We start from the raw sequence: 22464 nt of genomic DNA, 5'->3' as shown, positions 1-22464 counted from the left end.
TCAAACAGAAATTGGCTAACATGAACAAAAATGTCAGACTGAAAGAATAAAACGAAACAAAATGGCAGTTCCGCCTTATCATCAGGCAACAGAAAGGCCCATTTCACTGCAGTGGAAGCTGTTGCATCAGGGAGTTAAAAATGTTTTAGCTGTTCTGCGAACTTACATTTTAGCACTAATGTATTCATACCGACTACCACAGAATATCCTCCAGGGCTGCTGTCTGCCATAACACATGCCAACAGACAGGGTTCACAAAGTGTTTCCATTTGATCACAGATCATATAGCTATCACACCTCCTTCTGTAAGCATAAAAGCCAAGCATACAGTTGCTCCGCAAGACATGTTCCACTGTCGGAGATACCTTATCCAGACAAACATCATAGCTCATATGTTGAGCCATCAATTATGTATCATGTCAAAGGCATCACATTTTCTGCACAGGGGAAGGTCCACAGTGGTAGTAGAGCTTTTTGTATTTCAATTTTGGCTTTGATGGTGCACCACTGAACATTAGTTATCCTGTAGTTGATATTGTTATTGAGTTATAACAATGACAAATCCTGGTTTACAGCTAAACTCAGACAGCTAAGGTTGGAAAAGGAGGAGGCATTTAGGAGTGGTGACAGGGCCGGGTGCAGGGCATTAAAGTACTGGTTTAGCAAGGAGGTGCGAGAAGCTAAACGACTATACTCGGAGAGACTAAAGAACCAGTCCTCTGCAAATGATGCCACTTCTGTCTGGAGGGGGCTCAGACAGATCACAAACTATAAACCCAAAGTCCCCCTCTCCATAAATGATTCTCGCCTGACAAATGAGTTGAACCAGTTCTACTGCTGCTTTGAGAGTCAATCGGACACCATCCCCCGTGACTCATCTGCTCAGTTTCATCCTCAGTCCACCAAGGGATGATGGTCAAGCCTCCACCATCATCCCTGTCCTCAAGAAACCAAGGACCACAGGACTAAACGACTACAGACCCTGTCGCCTTGACCTCTGTGGTTATGAAGTCCTTTGAACGCCTTGTGTTGTCCCACCTAAAATCAATCACAGACCCTCTCTTGGACCCCCTGCAGTTCGCCTACAGAGCCAACAAGTCTGCAGACGATGCAGTAAACATGGCCCTTCACTACATCCTCCAGCACCTGGACACCCCAGGAACCTACGCCAGGATCCTGTTTGTGGATTTCATCCCGTACCTGCTGCAGGACAAGCTCTGCAGGTGGATCATAGACTTCCAGACGGTTAGGAAGCAGCACGTGAAGCTGGGAAAACATGTCTCTGATTCCAGGACCATCAGCACCGGTTCCCCTCGAGGCTGCGTTATTTCCCCCCTTCTCTTCTCCCTGTACACCAACAGCTGCACCTCCAATCACCAGTCTGTCAAGCTCCTGAAGTTTGCGGACGACACCACCCTCATTGGGCTCATCTCTGGTGGGGATAAGTCCGCCTACAGGTGGGAGATGGACCATCTGGTGACCTGGTGCAGCCAGAACAGTCTGGAGCTTAACGCTCAGAAGACAGTGGAGATGGTCGTGGATTTTAGAAAGAGCCCAGCCCCACCCTCCCCCATCATCGTGTGTAACTCCCCAGTCACCACTGTGGACTCCTCCCGCTTCCTGGGCACCATCATCTCCCAGGACCTCAAGTGGCAGCTGAACATCACCTCCCTCACCAAGAAGCCCCAGCAGAGGATGTACTTCCTGCAGCAGCTGAAGAAGTTCAGCCTGCCAAAGACAGTGAAGGTGCACTTCTACACCCCCGTCAGTCCATCCTCACCTCCTCCATCACCATCTGGTACGCTGCTGCCACTGCCAGGGACAAGGGCAGGCTGCAGCACATCATTCGCTCTGCAGAGAAGGTGATTGGCTGCAATCTTCCTCCTCTTCTGGACCTGTACTCCTCGAGGACTCTGAGGCGTGCAGGAAAGATAGCAGCTGACTCCTCCCACCCCGGACACAAACTGTTTCAGACTCTCCCCTCTGGCAGGAGGCTGCAGTCCATCAGGACCAAAACCTCTCGCAACAAAAATAGTTTCTTCCCGTCTGCAGCCTCATTAACAAGGCCCGGGTACCCCACTGACACTCCCCCCTTGCAAATGATACAAATGTTTGATCTCGTGCACGTTGCACGTTGTCAGTTTATATATTTATATGTACACAATATTCTCTTCCGTTGCGTTACTTCTGCACGGCCCAGAATAATGCACATGTACAGTGGGTACGGAAAGTATTCAGACCCCTTTAAATTTTTCACTCTTTGTTTCATTGCAGCCATTTTCCAAAAATCAAAAAAGTTCATTTTATTTCTCAGTAATGTACACTCAGCACCCCATCTTGACAGAAAAAAACAGAAATGTAGAAATTTTTGCAAATTTATTAAAAAAGAAAAACTGAAATATCACATGGTCATAAGTATTCAGACCCTTTGCTCAGTATTTAGTAGAAGCACCCTTTTGATCTAATACAGCCATGAGTCGTTTTGGGAAAGATGCAACAAGTTTTTCACATCTGGATTTGGGTATCCTCTGCCATTCCTCCTTGCAGATCCTCTCCAGTTCTGTCAGGTTGGATGGTAAACGTTGGTGGACAGCCATTTTCAGGTCTCTCCAGAGATGCTCAGTTGGGTTTAAGTCAGGGCTCTGGCGGGCCATTCAAGAACAGCCACGGAGTTGTTGTGAAGCCACTCCTTCGTTATTTTAGCGGTGTGCTTAGGGTCATTGTCTTGTTGGAAGGTAAACCTTCGGCCCAGTCTGAGGTCCAGAGCACTCTGGAAAAGGTTTTCGTCCAGGATATCCCTGTACTTGGCCGCATTCATCTTTCCCTCGATTGCAAACGGTCGTCCTGTCCCTGCAGCTGAAAAACACCCCCACAGCATGATGCTGCCACCACCATGCTTCACTGTTGAGACTGTATTGGACAGGTGATGAGCAGTGCCTGGTTTTCTCCACACATACCGCTTAGAATTAAGGCCAAAAAAGTTCTATCTTGGTCTCATCAGACCAGTGGATCTTATTTATCACCATCTTGGAGTCCTTCAGGTGTTTTTTAGCAAACTCCATGCAGGCTTTCATGTGTCTTGCACTGAGGAGAGGCTTCCGTCGGGCCACTCTGCCATAAAGCCCCAACTGGTGGATTGCTGCAGTGATGGTTGACTTACTACAACTTTCTCCCATCTCCCGACTGCATCTCTGGAGCTCAGCCACAGTGACCTTTGGGTTCTTCTTTACCTCTCTCACCAAGGCTCTTCTCCCCCGATAGCTCAGTTTGGCCGGACGGCCAGCTCTAGGAAGGGTTCTGGTCGTCCCAAACGTCTTCCATTTGAGGATTATGGAGGCCACTGTGCTCTTAGGAACCTTAAGTGCAGCAGAAATTTTTTTGTAACCTTGGCCAGATCTGTGCCTTGCAACAATTCTGTCTCTGAGCTCTTCAGGCAGTTCCTTTGACCTCATGATTCTCATTTGCTCTGACATGCACTGTGAGCTGTAAGGTCTTATATAGACAGGTGTGTGGCTTTCCTAATCAAGTCCAATCAGTATAATCAAACACAGCTGGACTCAAATGAAGGTGTAGAACCATCTCAAGGATGATCAGAAGAAATAGACAGCACCTGAGTTAAATATGAGTGTCACGGCAAAGGGTCTGAATACTTATGACCATGTGATATTTCAGTTTTTCTTTTTTAATAAATTTGCAAAAATTTCTACATTTCTGTTTTTTTCTGTCAAGATGGGGTGCTGAGTGTACATTACTGAGAAATAAAATGAACTTTTTAGATTTTTGGAAAATGGCTGCAATGAAACAAAGAGTGAAAAATTTAAAGGGGTCTGAATACTTTCCGTACCCACTGTATATATCTGCAATGTTGTTCTTCTATTCCATATTTATACATTTCTAAATTTATTTATGTCGACTGAATGTTTGTCTACGTGTAGCACCTTATCACCACAGCAAATTCCTCGTATGTGTAAAACACTAACTGGCAATAAAGCTCCTTCTGATTCTGATTCTGATATCAAACAGTGGGATAGTGGTGTTCACAGCAGCAACCGGTACACCAATGTACAAAAAACAGTACATCATGTGATACAACTGTAAAACAGTCATTTACTGTACTGTGCTGTTACTAAGGAAATCAAATTAAAAAGGACATTTCATGGTAGATTTCTCATAACTTTGATATAATAATAAAAAACTTTGTGACAACACTAATCCATAGGCTCATGGGAAAAAGCAGATTTGCTTGCTCCTGCAGGTTAAAGACTTAAAGAATGCAGATGTATAGATGCACCTTTTACAGGATGTCGTTGGTTAGCCACTGCTATACCTGTTACCGTATATAATCTGTGCTGCGGCTGACAGCGGTGTCGTTGCTCTGGTTTTAAAAGAACAACAGCCGAACATGAGTGATCTGTCATAGTATGAAGCTGCCAGTGCTGACGCTTTTTCCTGTTGCCTCTCAGATGCTTGTCTGTTCACCCGCCAGACATCTACTCTACTGTTGTGCTTATCTGGCGAGGAGAAATAAGAGGAGGGAGGAGGGAATTGGCCTGAACTCATCATGACAGTCTGGAAACTAATACTGCAGTGTATTTGGTGCAGATGTTTATTTTGATTCCTTCTAGAATTGCTTTTGCCGAGTATTTAATACAAATTAAAATATTGAAAATGTGATGGGAAATGCTCCAGAATCTGATCTCAGTGATTGGATCTCCTATTGTCAACAACCTGTGATTGATGTGACTCTACCTTTTTTTTTTAACAAGAATACTTAAACTTAATTTTGCACCGTACTGGCTGGAAATGTATTACAAGAACATATAGGCTGCATAATGAATGACAATGGCAGAGTTGGAAATTTTGTGAGCCACAATGATACTTGTGTTTGGGTACAGATTTGTCCTTTATTTTTTTTTGATACTTGGAATGAATAAAATGTTTTAATACAAAAAACTTTTTTATAAAGATCAAAAGACACCAAAGTTTTCAAATGTTAAATGTTGTCCTAATGGATTTAATTTTTACTGATCAGTTGCTGGTCTTAATTATTTTATTTATTTATTTTTATTGCTCGCATGTATTATCCGTGCGTCTGTTTTTAATTGTGTTTACTTATGTATAATGTATTATCTTTACACTTTCGACATAGTTTTTGTGGCTGCAACTTCAGTGGTTTTGCTTTCTCGCTTGTCAGAACACTAGCAAGCAAACAAGAACTTTTGCACCCCGTCACTTATATTGAAATGTATGATTTTAAGGGGAATCGGGGTACTTGTTTCTTTATGCTAAGATAGGCCAAACACTAGCCTGAAACGTAACGGTTTTGTTTTAGTCTATGTTTTGTTTTGTTCTAGTTTATGATGCTAGTCTTACACCCTTACATTTTGTTATTTAAGGATTGAGACCATTTTTTATATGTGTGTGTATGTGTATGTATATAATATAATATAATATAATATATAAAATTACACACACAGAGCCGCATATTTTACAATTCTCCCTGTTGGAGAATCTTTTTAAAGGAGTCACTATTTCTCTATAATCGCATTTCTATACTTTCTGTACTATTTCTTATCGTCCAACATATAGTATACACTGATACTAATATATTTTTAATAAGCTAATATGAACTAATATATCTGATGTATATTTATTTTATTGTTTATTTTTGCAGAAACAGCGCACTATTAAGAAGTAACTGCATCAACATTGGCATTAGTTTGAGTCAATTTGAACCATCTGCTAAGCAAGTCCTGACTCCAGCTCTGTACTTCACACACCGATATGAGATTGATTTTGATCTTCTCAGAAAGAAAACAAAAAAATGCATTTCACATTATATTGAACTATTCCTTTAAATGAGTTGAAATGGGTCACAAAGATGTTTTCTTACTGTAGCGCCCCTAGTGAGAGGAAAGACAGACAGCGTTGTGCATTTTTTTTTTGGTGAGCAAAGGGGAATTCTGTCACTTACATCATCCTTCAAATTACATCCTGCCACCACCTATAATAATGTTAGACATACTAAAAAGGCCACAGCACACTGTAACATCATCTGATATGCAGTCAGCTCTTTAACACAGACCTATGCTTCACTTGACGAATATTTCCCTGTGTTCATGGAATAAATCTGCTGGTCCCTCTCCAGCAGGGACAATGCACTGTCACATCAGAGTTCACAGACGAATAAGCAGCGAGGAAGACACCTTTCCTATCTATTTCCTCAGTCTGCAAGAGTGAGAGAAGAGAGGATTACTACACCCGGGACTGTAGTGCAGCATTGTATGCTACATACACTGCACTGTGCACAGCTGGGTAGCATTAAAAGCTGGAGCCAAGCATGGTCTGCAACAGAATTCAACTTTTATAAACTGTCTGAAATAAAAGGGGTTTATCGCAAGACAAAGCAGTTTATGTTATTCTAACATACAACAGGGTTAGTTGTTATGGAATGAGGCAGGGTTTTAACATGCATTGAGAGTGTTAGATAATATTCTTAAAACCCAAAGATTATAAAATTATATAAAACCAAGAAAATGAGCAAGTATTCTCATTTGAAAAGCTGGATGCAGAAAAGGCTTGTTTAAAAAAATACTTCAGTATTTAAGAGATAACCAGAATTTATTTATTTGATTAAATACATTTTCTCACAATCAACTATTTGTTTTAGCATTACAGAGCACTACACTGTAAAAATGTCCTTTTTAAAAAGCCATGAAGACAAATTTTTCGTAAAACATGAAAAGGATACGGCACTAGACTTATCTCACCCCTTTGGCAGTTGTTTTAGGGTTTTTCTAAGAATGAACGTCACTGTCTTGAAACAAGACTTGTTGAGGCAGATTGCAGCAAACTACTGAAGCAAACTGTATATGTATTGGCAACAGCTTAAAATAATCTCACCCAACTGGCTGAAATTCTTCACTAAGGGCTACACACAAAGGCCAATCAGGCTGTGCAGTCAACACAATGACGGTGTTTGGTATACTTTGGTCACTTTGTATTTCCTGGAACAATGTTTTTTATTGCAGACTCTGTCTGTTTGACAGTGAATGTGAGAGGTGGGCTGTTGGCGCCTACAGCATAGCAATGGCAGAACCTCGACGCCTAAATATAATGGACAGACAGAAGTCTGTGCCTATAGAGAGCGGACGTGAAACTGGAACATCCAGGATCTGTTGCAGAAGTAAGAAAACCTTATTCAAAATGACATTTGTAATGATGCAAATGAATCAGCCCTGCTGAACTGTGTTCAACAGTATATCCTGCAGATCAGTCCTTTTGTTGAGGCATGGATAGTAAATTTATTTTATTATAAAACCTGGAGTATCTCTGATAATTTCATATTAAAGTTATTAGAAGCCTTCAGAAGAAATTGACATTTTGGGAAATGCGTTTATTATCTTTCTTACAGAGTACAATGAGATCAATACCACTCTCATATCTTTCTGGTGAATATGGACCTACAGCCTGGAAACATTTATATTAGCTTAGCCTGACTCTGTCCAGCAAAAGCACAAGCTAATTAATTAACACGTTATAGCTTGTTTGTTAATCTGTACTTAAACCAAAGTGTACAAACAACACGTTGTGGTACTGTGAGGTTGCCAATCAACCAACAGAGACTCCAGGAAGTCACTGTTTGCTTGCAGCCAAAAAGTCAAGCTACAAACCGAAAGAAAAAGAAGGGCACGTCTTTTTTATCTTATGTGCCTGCACCATAAACTGTATAAAAAAAGGCCTGCATGCGCCGAGTCCATGCGTGATTTTAATGGCCGATCACCTTCAGCTGCGGTCTCAGGCATGTTCGTCACTGTTGTCACCACAAGCTTGGCTTTCCATTGGTTTCATCTCCTGGTATCATTTAACACTTCTCTGTACATTTTTAATTGCTATTCACATCACTTGTCACTGATTGATCACTGGGTTCCATCACTTCAATCAAACTCTTTTGTTGCACAGCAGCGATCAGCTGATATTACTGAGGGAGCCTCTGGCTGCAGCTGCGGCTGCTTCAGGTATAGTTGGTTTGATCGGCTGGACGTGCAGCCTCTCTTTTCCTCTGTGAGTCTTCAGTGTAGTTTAGTGACTTCTTTAAAAAGACTCTTGTTTTATACTTAAAAAAACGAAATGAGAAGGTTTTACAGCAGTAGGCTACTTTATGTCGTGTTTAATTGAGAGCTTTTACTTGGAAAAGTTCTGAAGGTCTCTGGCTTGCTTGACAAACCTCTGAAAAAGCCATCAGAAAACGTAAGATTGCGGATTCCACGGAATGAGAAAGGCAGGAATTTCCTCTGCCTGGAGAAGTACACACTCCTGCTCATGCTTAATTGTGATTTGTTATACGATCTCTTCACAATCAATTTGTTGAAAAAGGCTAGTGAGAATTGAATACACAACCCTCCGAACAGGAGTCCTGTGCACTACCAACTGAGTTAGTCGCACAAATGTTGGAATATAAATGGTCAATTTATATTTTATCCCGCCATCTTATGACTTGAAAAACATTTGGCCCGATTCCAGACTTATTTGCCGACCCCTGCTCTATGACTCTCACTCTTTTTTTTGTCTTTCACCCCAACACAGTCACCTTTTTTTCTGTTGTAGTTTCTCTTTTCATCATCCTTTTACTTCTCAAACTGTACTCACTCACTCTGCCATGCTGTTATTTTTGTCAGTCTAAATTCAGTCTCCATAAATCATAAAACAAAGCTAGCACATGCAAAACCTGATAGAGAGAGAAACTTCACTGGACATACATTATATGCAGAAAAATGCATGGAGATACAGACATACAAGATGTTTTTTATTTGTGAATTGTAGGCTATGGCTTTCTTGTAGGGCTGCATGATTTGAAGAAAAAGTCATATTGCTATTATTGTGGACAATATTGCGATTTGCAATGCGATTATAATGAAACAAATGGTAGGCTTTGAAATGTGTATTTCTCAACTTGAATAAAGTTAAACAATAAACAATATTTATTGCAATAACAAGTAAACCAGATGTAAAGCAGATCGAGGGGAGCAAGTTGCTCTACAGAGGAAGCGGCTAGAAGCAGCAAATATGGGCACACTGGCATCCTGGCACCAGCTCAGTGTACATCTGTCCACTGCAGATTCTCTAGCCACAACCTGGAGGACGATCTTGCGTGTATTAAAATAAAGAGTAGACTGTTTAGTTAATAGTTTACTGTTAGTATATAGTGTTTCCCACAGATTAACAGCATAACTGTGGTGGGCAGGGGGGCAGTCGGCTGTCACAGGTGTTATGCCGAATTTTGCATGCATGCCGAGAATTGTATGAAAATGCATTGAAGTTCTGCTTTTAAACGCTATACTATTCTTTGTGGGGTTCATCAATAGTGATAAATGATCAGTATATATATTATGAACGTTAAGAATCGTTAATATATTCTTACACTTCGTACACAAAAGTACCATTTCTTGAGACTCAGCAAAAACATGTTGCGTTAACCGTGTTCAAACAATGTGAACAGCAAAGTTTCCTGAAAAGGACCTTAATAAGTGAATGCATAATTCGGCAAAACAGATGTTGTAGGCTACCTGCGAAATTTGCATCCACCTCTTTTCTCAGCATAAAAGAGCGTTACCTCCAGTGAGGTGTATGCAATTCACGGCAGGCATGCAGAATTCGGCACAATACCTGCGCTGCAAAACGTCACTAGACCTCGAGGAAGCAAGGCCTGAACATTGTTCTCACGCAGTCTACCGGAGGCAGATTGTGTCTGACTTGACAGCGCTGTTTTTATTCCCCAATCTATCAAGTCGGCAAAGCCAGTTAACTCGAATGCACCTGTTGACTACCAGTTATACAGCGTGGTAACTTCGACAGCTGTTTAGTTAACATAGCTCTCCTTATTAGCTAGGCTCCTTACTTGCTTGCTAATAACTGTTTTGAAGATGGGTCTCCGACATTGACAGCGTTATGTTGAATAGATTTGTGCAGCGGTGTTTGTGATACCAACCGTTCAATTCACAGATGGTCTGTTGTCCGTGTTTGCGAGAGAAAAAGAGAGAGAGAGAGCGACCGAGTGAGAGGATGTGCGGAGTGAACATGCGCTGCGCAGCGCTGCAATCAAGAACGATTGTAAAATGGGTTGCCAAATTTACTTGGTCGGCTGTTGATCTACCTGGGCGGCCCGCCCAAGTAAAGCCTATGTATGGGAAACACTGGTATAACAATAATATATTAAATACTAGATTCATTAGAATTTTATATAGCCTAATATTTTACAGTTTTTTTTTACCACTTGTTAATTTCTATGAGTTGTTTTTATTCATTAAACCTTTGTGCAAGCAAAATGCTCTACATTGGTCTCTAATTTGTTAATGCTAAGTACTAACTTGTCAATAATCATTTTGTGACATTTAATGATTTGGTGTAAAGTCCCGCTGCATCCAGGCTGTGATTGGTCAGTTGATGAAAAGTGACTGACATGCATGTCGGCTCTGTGAAAAGTTGAACATATTGAACAACAAAAGGCACCGACGCAGCGACGTTAAATGGCAGCAAGCCAAGCCCAAACCTTCCTATCTTCTCCCAGTTTTCTTCTGTCTTAGCCTACTAATTCAGCTGCAGTTGATCTCCGGAGCACTGGCATATCTCTTGTCGCTCCGGTGACGAATCCGACCATGTTTTGAACGATTAGCGGCAGCAGCGGGGTGGGTGGAGGGTTTATGGTAGGTTGTGGTCTTAAAAGTTACTGGCACACTGCTCATAAAACATTTTTCTCATTGCACATAGGCTTTTTTGTTTTAGGGGCACATGCGAGAGCCCGGTTTGGGCGAAGATAATGAGCTGCAGCGCGCACACAGAAGAGAATATAACACACACCTTTTGTCTTGTATGTCTTGATTGACTAAAGAAATACTAACTTTTTTCCATAGCTACATTTTCTACACAGCCAATATACAGCTAATATTAGGGTAAAAAAAAATTTCCAGAACATCTGGCCGTAGTACCGATGTGGTCATTTTGTGGCCTGCCTTGTCCTGCAAGGGGAAAAAACATGTGAACCTGTGAAAGCTCCTCTTGTTTCACATGCCCTCTACTCTTCCTGTGAGTGTTATCAGAGCTGAGATTTAAAAATGGATGTGTTGCCACTCTTAGTTGTTTGTTTTTCAGTGTGCCCTGCGGGTGGATCTAATAATCAATATGCTATATGCAGCGATATGTTCTCTTGCAATACTTTACCAGTACACTAAAAGCACAATACGTTCTGTTGAGATACTGAAACTGAGGTGTTTTCTTCTTTTGTTACAGATATTTAAACTCATAACTGGCAGGTAAACATTTAACTATTGAATGGCTGCTTGACATTTAAATGATGACGCAGATGAGCTCATATCGCTTTGTATGTTTTAAGGCTCAGTCTGTGTGTATTTCCGATCATAGTTTCATCTCAGCTGTTTCGTCTTTGCAATCTATGAACTTCTGTCAGACCCATAGTTCTTCATTATGTAGTAAATTAAAGCAAAATACAGAATAAATGGTTCCTGCCTTTACAATTATTTTGAAATTTTAAGATATGTTCATCTTATCTTCTGCTTCACACACATCACAGATACCTGTCTTGCAGGAAATAGTAATTCTGGAGAATGAGCTGCGTTACCATCATGAACAGTTTACAAACAGTTTAATTCCTAGCTGTATCATTTGTATGCATGTCTACCCTTTAAACCCAGGCAGACACACACACACACACACACACACACACAGCGTCTGCTCTGAGTTATGTTATAACTCAAATGTCAGTTCTGTGTGCATGTGTGTGTACCTCTTTGTTGTTTATAAGTGCAGTGAAAAAGAGGAACGGTTTAATTTAATACAGAAGTAAAGATCGGGCAGCAAAAGTATTTGCAGATGGGTCAGAGACAGATACAGAGTCAGAGATAACATACCCATAGCCACATGAGGCACCATGTGGTGAGTCACGTGATTTGTCAGTGTTTTGTGCGGTAGCCTGTGTAGCTGATCTCAACCACTAATTCCTAAATGTCTCTTATTGTGTCATAAAACAATTTAATGGGGAGTTGACAAATAGACAGTGGCAGTGTGTGTTTATATGCATGTATGCATGTGATTGCTGTGATGAGGTTTTTTTTTTTTTGCTTGGGATAATGTTGTAATCTATTTGGATGTGTGCTGAGGGCAAAGCTATGTTTCAAAGGTTAATTAGACTCATGAAATTACAGGCAGTAAAGTTTTGAAAGTGAAACTCATCCTGTGGTGGAATCTGCAGCATCAGATGGCTTCTCATCACGTATGATCTGAAGGTAGTAACTAAAGTGTGGTGGGTTATGTTAATGACATGGCTGCACAAAGGAACTGTCTGCTTTAATTATAGAAGAGTGTTAGGGCTCATGGCTCCTGCTCTCCTTTCTGTTTCTTTGATATCCCTTCCTCTTCTTCCACAGCAGTTCCTTCCTTTTTTCACTGCTTCCTTAATGTGGACCCTTTGATTTCCCCTCCTCTGCACTGTTAGAAGAGGTGGATTAATCCTCTGAATCAAATGTGTCACCTACTCAGTAGGTACCTACTATTACTAAGCAGGAATGAATAGGCCCTAGATTACCGCTGGACAATAATCGCATTTAGCCTCCACAATTGCAAAGACTAAACTTCATTAATAAAGATAAGCAACAGTTACATAGTTGTAGACCAGGACTGTTGGTCTGAAATACCAAAATGACTTATTTCTTACATAGCTTGGACTGCAATTTCTATCAATTATGAAAACAGTGTTCTCTCCTAGTGAGGTCATCCAACTGCTTGCGTTTCTGTCTTTTTATCAATGCTGCCGTGTTCACAGAACTCAGCAATTCCTGTAACTTGGTGAGGTCATAACTGAGATAATGGCCAAAACTATAAAAGTAGTTATGAAAAAACTATGCTTTAAGCTTTAACCTTGACCATAGGACATCCAACAGAAACAACCGAGTTCAGTTAGCATCACGCAGGGTTTCTGATTCTTCTGCTTTAAGTTAGGTAATGCCTAGCAGCAGTGCTGGTGTAACTGCTGGTAGATCAAAGAAAATAAGATAATAATAAACACACTGTTTTTGATGATTTTGAAGACAGCTCAAATTTGAAACAGGACTCAACTGACTTCTTCATCAAAAAGACGAGAAAGACCCATCTGGGAAAAACTGCAACCAAGAATGTTCACTTTCTTACATATACAAACCATGGCCCTAGAAAATAAATAAAAATAACTTAACATTCCTCCAAAGTCTGTTCCCATCTCTTTTATTTAAAGTAACCCCAAATCTTTTACTAACCTGTTTTTTTTAACCCAATTTTAAAATGAATTAAATCAGTAGCTATTAAGGCATTTAATAAGTCATATGTATAATCTCTGAACTAGCAATAAAAATTGTTTTGATTTTGTATTTTTCAAACACGCATTGCATAGAGTTCATCTGCTCCAATGGGCCCAGAAAACAACATGTAATGCTGAAACATATTTTACAAACGACTGGATGTCTTTACACCAGTGTTTCCATTTCATGGCCATATACAGAACTCTAGCTTCTTTCCCCACCCTCCGTGTCCCTTTCTGTCCTTCTGAACACATACGTACTTCATGCAAATACATTGCAGAGGGCACTGGAGCAAAGCTATTTGCAGCTTGACCAACAGTAAAGCCCTGTTACATTGTCTCCCTGTTTATAACCCCCCCCCCCCACCCCATCTCTTGAACCATCCAGCTGTGCAGCCTCTCATCAACAAGGCCTTGTGTCCCTCAGTGTTTCAGTCTTGGTGTCTTTCTATCTCTGTCATCTCTGTCTTATTGATATCCTCCTCCTCATCTCTCTTTGGTCATCTTCTTCCTGAGTGCTGTGCATTTTATGACTGCCCGTATAGTAAATCCAGTCTTTGACCATGACAAAACGACCGCCCTTGGAGTGACACTATGATCAAGCTGTCCTCCCTCACACACCCCCCCAGCCCCCTATCTTCCCCAACCCCAATAGATTGACACACAGATGGCTGGAAGGACATTTACGAGAGAGAGAGAGAGAGAGAGAGAGAGAGAGAGAGAGAGTATAAAAATGGATTTAAACTATATGAAACAGCTAAAATAGTATGAAGGAACAAGTATAGGTGAGTATAGGTGTTGCTCAGTTTGATGAAAACTAGACATCGAGAAAAAAACATCTTAATACAGATAAAGATGCTTCAGGTTGCAGTAAAATGTGAAATGCAAGTCGTTACGTGGCAGGTGTAGACATCTTTATAGATTCAAATTTAATTTGCTATGGGACCCAATTGAAACCAATCTTATGTCTTTCAAAAACATCTGAGTATTTTGAAATGAAAATTGATTAAAACTAAAAGCAAAAAGCCTTGATTTTACTGGAACATCCTTGGATGTGACAGTGTTTTTTTCCTACCCCGAGAAGCTACTATGCCATGGGAGGTTCCAGTTACAATATTGAATTGGCACTTGGGTTAGCAATTATTGCCCCTTTTCTGCCTTGACATGGCGCCAGTATTACTTAGACCTCTGCTAGGGATGCATATCTTAGGACATTTTCTCAATCATCTTCCACCTTAATGATTAAATAATTAATTAATTATGTAAAGCTTATAAGAAACATAATACCCTCATACACGTACAGATAGGCGAACACATGGTACACATTATCACTCTCTCCAAGCCAGAAATCCATGTGTCATACAGACTGTGACAATGGCTACTTTTGCCCTCTTGCCAGACAAGTGTGTGATCTCTCAGCCTGTCAGCACTGATTCTCAGAAATTGATGCAGTTCTTTCAAAGTATTTTCACTTTGTGTCCTTGTGGTTTGTGTGTGTTGTCATTGTTCTGATTTACAAAGAAGATCAGAAGTGCTTTGTATGTTAGATCTAATTCACTGCTTATTTTGACTAAGTGTGGTGGGTCAAGGTTAAATGCAATAGAAACTATGTGAAGATAGTGATGAGTTGGATTCGTAAATGAAGTGCCACTAAGTAGCGCCGTTTTCATGTGAACTCGGCAAAGCCGTTTACAGGGTATCTGCTATAAACCAAGCCTCTAGAATACAAGAATATCCATGATGCAATGTGCTAATGCAAAGTAGATTGTAATAGAGTGGAATCTTGGCTGGCATTTTTGATGACATTACATGAGTTTACTCCATTCAACCTAGATAACCAGTTGATCAAAACCATTGCAGTGGATACTTCACTTATAGTCTCTTCTGCTTTAACTTCATAAGGCTTTAAATCATTGGGTTGTTAAGAGAGCACCTCAAAGTATTTATGGATCAGAGCATCTAAAACTTCCTGCTAATCTTATGGTTGATTATGATGTCTTTTAGGAATAATAAAAATAAAAAAGCATCCCCAGCGATGAGTTCTTTTAGGCCTTGCATGGTTCGGTCTGCGTCATCAGAAGACCGTCTCCCTGAAAGCAGGATCTGATTTTTTCCATCCTCCATCATTCATACCCCCCCCTCCTCACAGCCTGTAGTTCAAAGCCTTACATTTGCCACCAGAGAGGGGGTGGAGTGGCGAACTTGGGGCCCACTGACAGAATTTACCCTCAAGATGTTTTCAGTTGAATGTACTCTAAAGTGGGAAGACTTTTTTTCTGCTTCTGTTTTAGACTTCCTCAAGTCCACCATGAGTGTTTTATCTGGTGATATTATGAATGGTAAATGGTCTGTACTTGTATAGGCTCCTTCCAACCACTCAGAGCGCTTTTACACTACATCATATTTACCCATTCACACACTGATGGAGCAATTGGGAGCAATTAAGCGTTCAGTATCTTGGCCAAGGACACTTCGACATGCAGATCTTCCGATTAGTGGGCAAACCACTCTACCTCCTGAGCCACAGCCACCCCACCAATTACATATTGGTGGTGCTTTGCAAGCAAGAGGAGCACATATTCTCTTGCAGCATGCATCAAAGCCACTTCTTTGGAAATGTAGAACTTTTCAGTTGCCACAAGGCTTATAACTGTGATGCCTTCGCTGCCTTTTGATTTGTACCAAGTAATGATGATGATGTCTTCATTGTTGACTTAATTAATAGTAGGGCAAATACTCAGTTCGATAACACACTCTGAAATACTTAAATGACATCTCATAACTAGCTTAAACAAGAGTTTGCTGTCTGATTGTTAAATAATCATAAACTGTATTTACAAGGCAGGTTCTACTGGCGCTCTTTGAAAATGTAAAGATGTTGTGGTAATGTTGGGAGCATAGACTTGGTCAGACAATAGGTCGTGGTGAGACTCGGCCTTTAATGGGTCTTATGAAAGCCTTCACCCCATTTTATTTTTCTGGAATGCTTCCAGACTGGTAAGGCTTATTTATAACTATCAGGTAATTAGATCCTTTTAAGAAGCTACCTTTTTGGTTTGGCATATAAATAAGTTCAAGAACAATGTCTTAAGTGCCACTAAACAGCTACTAAATCAACATTAACAAAGACTACCAGTACATTATCATTTTCTTAATTACAACTTGAATCAATATTCTCTAGTCTAATAACATCTTCACTGTCTTGTCACTATGTTAAATGGTACCTTTGTATTCCTTCCCAGAGTTGTCAACTGCAGTTCCTCATATTCAGCCTTGCACTTTGCTGTACAATGTTGATAATTATTCTTTGTGCAATAGCATATGCAACCTCAAAACCTTGTTTACTGGTAGCACCTGTGGCTTTGTTAACAGGAAATAAGAGTTTCCTCGTTTACAACACGCTCTGCCATTATTTTTTTGTTGATGCATCTGATGTAGATGTCTCCGAGATCTGCTTCAGATGTCAGTATCAGGTGGTGTTTGGGCAAGTTGTATTATGTACAAAAATGTATGCAAGTGTGACACAGAAACTTTACAATTTTAAGGGGTTCACCAGCAATTTTGTATTAGACATCCATAATATTGGCTTACTCAATATTTTGGAATAATTAAAATAATTGTTTCTCTGCATAGTCACCGAGGTCAACTGTTTTCACAGACTTAATAATACTCATCATGGGTAATCTTTATGTGTAGAATCTAAAGAAGTGAAACAATCAACAGTCACATTACTAATGGACATTAATTAGACAATTAGCAAATCCTCAGTTGTTGACAGGTTACATTTTTGTAAGTTAGCAACTCCACAACAAGGTAAATAGCAACTGGAGGATTCATATTGTTTTTTGACAAACAAGGTTGCTTCTCCTTTCAGGCTTCTTATTGTTTGCCCAGGTCACAGTGAGCTGCCTCTCTCCTTGTGCCTTGTCTTTCTTGCCTATGCAGGTCTGTAGGGGAAGAGCCCTCCAGCTAATTAGAGACTTGCCAGTGGAATTTCACTGTGACAAAGGGAGCTATTCATGTCTGCAGGATGGCGAAAAGGCAGCTCTGGCAGCAGCGATAGCATTGCTCGTAGGAGTTAGCAAAATGAAGAGACTTGACTTCTTCCAAAGACGCCTAAGCTCTTAGCTCAATGCAATGCAAACGTAACCCCTATCTTTGCTTCTGTTTTGCCATCTGTCATCTTCTATTGCCCTGCGGCATGGGAGGATATATAGTATCTCACAAAAGTGAGTATATCTCTCACATTTTTGTAAATATGTGATTATATATTTTCATGTGAAAACCCTGAAAAAATGACACTTTGCTACAATGTAAAGTAGTGAGTGTACAGCTTGTATAACTTCACTGCCTTAACCCTCTTTGGGCATGGAGTTTACCAGAGCTTCACAGGTTGCCACTGGAGTCCCCTTCCGCTCCTCCATCCTCCATCAGCTGGTGGAGGACCATACGCTCCTCCACCTTCCGTTTCAGGATGCCCCACAGATGCTCAATAGGGTTTAGGTCTGGAGACATGCTTTGCCAGTCCATCACCTTTACCCTCAGCTTCTTTAGCAAGGCAGTGGTCAACTTGGAGGTGTGTTTGGGGTCATTATGTTGGAATACTGCCCTGCAGCCCAGTCTCAGAAGGGAGGGGATCCTGCTCCACTTCAGTATGTCACAGTACATGTTGGCATTCATGGTTCCCTCAATGAACTGTAGCTCCCCAGGTCCGGCAGCACTCATGCAGCCCCAGACCAGGACACTCCCACCACCATGCTTGACTGTAGGCAGGACACACTTGTCTTTGTACTCCTCACCTGATTGCCGCCACACACACTTGACACCATCTGAACCAAATAAGTTTATCTTGGTCTCATCAGACCTGCTTGTCTTCAGCAAACTGTTTGCGGGCTTTCTTGTGCATCATCTTTAGAAGAGGCTTCCTTCTGGGATAACGGCGATACAGGCCAATTTGATGCAGTGTGCAGTGTATGGTCTAAGCACTGACAGGCTGACTCCCCTCATACGGCAGCACTCATACGTCTGTTTCCCAAAGATAACCTCTGGATATGACGCTGAGCATGTGCACTCAACTTCTTTGGTTGAACATGGCAAAGCCTGTTCTGAGTGTAACCTGTCCTGTTGAACCGCTGTATGGTCATAGCATCTTTGCTGCAGCTCAGTTTCAGAGTCTTGGCAATCATCTTATAGTCTAGGCCATCTTTATGTAGAGCAACAATTCTTTTTTTCAGATCCTCAGAGAGTTCTTTGCCATGTTGAACTTCCAGTGACCAGTATGAGTGTTAGAGCAATAACGCCAAATTTAACACACCTGCTCCCTATTCACACCTGAGACCTTGTAACACAAATGAGTCACATGACACTGGGGAGAGAAAATGGCTAATTGAACCCAATTTGGACTATTTCACTTAGGGGTGTACTCACTTTTGTTGCCAACGGTTTAGACATTAATGGCTGTGGGATGTGTTATTTTGAGGGGACAGCAAATATACACTGTTATACAAGCTGAACACTCACTACTTTACATTGCCGCAAAGTGTCATTTTTTCAGTGTTGTCACATGAAAAGATATAATCAAATATGTACAAAAATGTGAGGGGTGTATTCACTTTTGTGAGACTGTATCTGAGTTGACCCATGTCACAGACTTTCAGCGCAGGGGCTAAATAGTTGACCTCCCATTTTAACATGTTGTCTTCAGTGAGGTGATTTGGTGTCTCTGAGGCATATCTGACCTATATTGCTTCAGCCATACTCTGCACAGACACAGTCCATTTCACTAACTGCAACTTAGTGAAGGCCCTCTGCCTCACGTCTTGCATTTCTTTACATTGCCATCCATCTCGCTATCCTCTCCTCTCCCCAGCTTTTCTGCAGGAAAATTGATTCTTTATGGTCAGACAGAAGGGACTTTCCCTCATGTGACATGTGAAGTGCAACCCACCCTACCCCTTTTCACATCACATTTTCCGCATATTCTATCAAGTGTAGACTAGGAGTGGATGATATGGACACTATTCTCTGTCACAGTAAAGTCCTTTTAAAACACTATACTACACTGAACAAAATTGTAAATGCAACACTTGCTGAACTCAAAGATCTAAGACTTTCTCTATGTACACAAAAGGCCTATTTCTCTCAAATGTTGTTCACAAATCTGTCAAAATCTGTGTTAGTGAGCACTTCTCCTTTGCCGAGATAATCCATCCACCCACCTCAGGTGTGGTAAATCAGGATTCTGATCAGACAACATGGGTATTGCACAGGTGTGCCTTAGGCTGGCCACAATAAAAGGCCACTGAAATGTTTAGAAAAGACACTTTAGAAAAATCTGATGGTTAATGAATTTATATCATCTCACAATATTTATTATATCGCCAAACCTTAGTGTCCACAAAGACGTGTAAATGAAAATGTAATATACATAATGAACCTTTATTAGAGCACACAAATTATTACAACACAAGATACTAATGTCGTAATTTCACAGCACTCTCACATCGCATTCATTCCAGCATTTCCTGTCCAATGGGATCGTAAAGGCATTTTGCAGCAAGTAGGCCTAGCTGATTGTTGTCAGTATACATGTAAATTAGCTATAAATGCTCAGATACATTTTGACATTACTGTGTTGTTTTCTAATACATAGTTGTGTATTTTGTAATAAACCTCGCCAGATAATGGATAAAATGTTTGTCACGTAATACTTGCTGCATGTTATTCTTTTCAGTTTTACATTTCTGGTCAGGTACAAGTTACACAAACAAGATACAACTTTTTAATAAGACATTTTTGTTAGTTAAGTTATTAGTAGGTGTATTTTGACAGAGCTAGGCTAAATGTTTTCTCCCTACCAACAGTCTTGATGCTAAGCTAGGCTAAACATGCTTTGAATTCAGCCCCATACTTAATGCACAGACATGATATTGATATACTTTTTCTTATAATTTCTCATTTCACTCGTAGAAAGAAGGCATATATGAGTATATTTCCCAAAATGTTAAACCACTTCCTAAACTTCACAAGTCTCAGCCTACAGGTAGCAGTAGTTCTGTAGCATGCATGCATGCTAAAGTCTGATGTCAGTCTGTCACAGTCTCTAGTTTCAATACTGACATTAATATATGTAATGCTAGCTGTAGGAGGATGTTTCTGCACACATAATAGGATGACTGTGATGCAGGGCCATAGATAAATGTTTGGCTTTCATGTCTGTCTGTGAGGTAAACAGGCAGAGGCTTCTGAGGTCAGAGTTACATTTTCACTGAAGGAGGGGGTGGAGAGAGAAGCGAAGAAAAAGACTGAGAGGAAGAGTTATAAAGTATAGGAAACCCAAAGGAAAAGGGGAAGAGAGAAAGAGGAAGGCAAATAGGAACAGTTAGGGTAAGAGGGAACAAATACAAGGTGTTCAAACTATAAGGAAATAGAGTGGGATTGAAGAGAGGAAAGATGAAGGGAAAGTCAACAGAAGAAAGACAAACAGAGAAACGGAGAGCAAGAAAATTGGGAATGAGGACAGAGGGAAGAAATTGAGGGTGGGGGACCATGTTGGCTTTTGTATTGTACTGGTCTTGTTTGTTTTCTATTTGCTATATCTCTCCCTTCCTCCTCCCTCTACCCTCTGCCCTCTGTCTCAGCTGCTCACCCGCCCTAACAATCCTCCTTTTTATTTCTTCCAGGGCAGGGACAACGCATGAGGCCTGGGAAGATCATTAACTGCACACAAACACACACATATAACTGGTACGTTTTGTTCTGCCTATCTTTCCATGTGTTTAATGCAGGTATGTGTAGTATGTGTGTGTACACATCATAGACTGTATAAATTCCCATCCCATTGGTGTGTGGACTACTGCTTTGAATGTTCGAGTTTGGCATTTTGGATATAGCCATCTTGTTTTTTTGAACCAGAAGTGACCATATTCGCATAAGAGGGTGACACTAGCTATCTTGGTTAGTAAGGTGCATCCAAAATTCTAGTTAGCTGTGATATTAATTGTGATGCTAAATTGGCTAGCGATAAAAAATTAACAGCCGACTCCTCAGAGTGTCTTTTAGTACAACTGACAGCTAAAGAATACATTTTTAGGCGACCAAACTGTTACAATGAACTTTTGTGAACTGAAAACTGACTGTGAAAGGGTCAAAGTTGTTGGACGAAAATACCAACAACACCCAAAAACAAGTTAAAGCTAGTCCAATGCAGCACTGTAAAATAAGCTTTTTCAACGGCACTAGTCATGCCTTAAAGCATACCCTGCTTTATCGTCTATTTTACTCGAAATTGGACCATAGTTTACTAAATGAACATCATGCTTATTGAAGAAGACTTGAAAATAGCAATTAGGACCATAAACTCACTAGGAAAGTGTTTACTGAGGTAATAAATCAATGATAAGTAGTGTAGTGTAGACTCCAATGCAATCTCACTTCTTTTTGCAAGTAGTGGAGTCGTCCCCTGCTGGTTTAAGATACTTTTGCAAAGGCTTTACTTTTCAGACCCCTACTGTCTTCATTCTCAAATTGTGCACAGTGATTTGTCACAAATGCAGAATGCTCATATTCTCGCCATCTCTGCCCTGCCTCAAACACCCACAGTTCTGTAGCTTACCCAGGAAGCTTCAGTGACTCCCACTGAGGAGTTGCTACAGGTATTATAAGAGTGTAATGCCCAATGTATATGGGGGTGACATGTTCCCTTCACTTTCCAAAATATACTTCTAAAACCTTTAAAGTTTCAGTTTGATTATTCAGTAAAATCCTGTGTCGTCTACAATTTAAACGAGGGAACCTCAAGTTCATAAAAATGTTGACAGCTGGGTCACCTTGAGTAACGGCTTTTTCCACTGCATTTTACTGTCAGGTTCAATTCAATTTGGTGGAGACCAAAAAGAGAGAAAAAACTAGAGTGAATATTGGACTACATTCATCAGGTGGCCACGAACACACCACTAAACACCTCCTAACCATGAGACTGGTGGAGCTTTCCAACACTAAGTACTTATTGCATCACCAATTGCATAATTTGGCTAGGAATATAATTCTTCTATTTGACTAAGTAAGTGTATGCAGATTAGGTTTTTAGCACTGTGTTTTTGAAGTAATGGGAATGCTTT

At 40.6% G+C, this 22464-nt stretch overlaps 1 protein-coding gene across 1 annotated transcript in view; it reads left to right on the top strand.

Annotated features, from left to right (window-relative positions):
• Nucleotides 1-22464, top strand: part of LOC119916405 (thyroid hormone receptor alpha-like) — a gene marked incomplete at its 3' end in the record, with an annotated part of 107639 nt that overhangs the window by 33762 nt on the left and 51413 nt on the right. The window contains 1 exon segment of the mRNA XM_038736402.1: nt 21028-21091.

Source organism: Micropterus salmoides, unplaced genomic scaffold (assembly GCF_014851395.1).
Source record: "Micropterus salmoides isolate LMB-PRFRI ecotype aquatic unplaced genomic scaffold, ASM1485139v1 Ms_hic_scaffold_21, whole genome shotgun sequence".
NCBI classification, from domain to species: Eukaryota; Metazoa; Chordata; class Actinopteri; order Centrarchiformes; family Centrarchidae; genus Micropterus; species Micropterus salmoides.
Note: the sequence above shows the minus strand (reverse complement) of the source record. Positions and strands in the feature narration are given on the sequence as shown.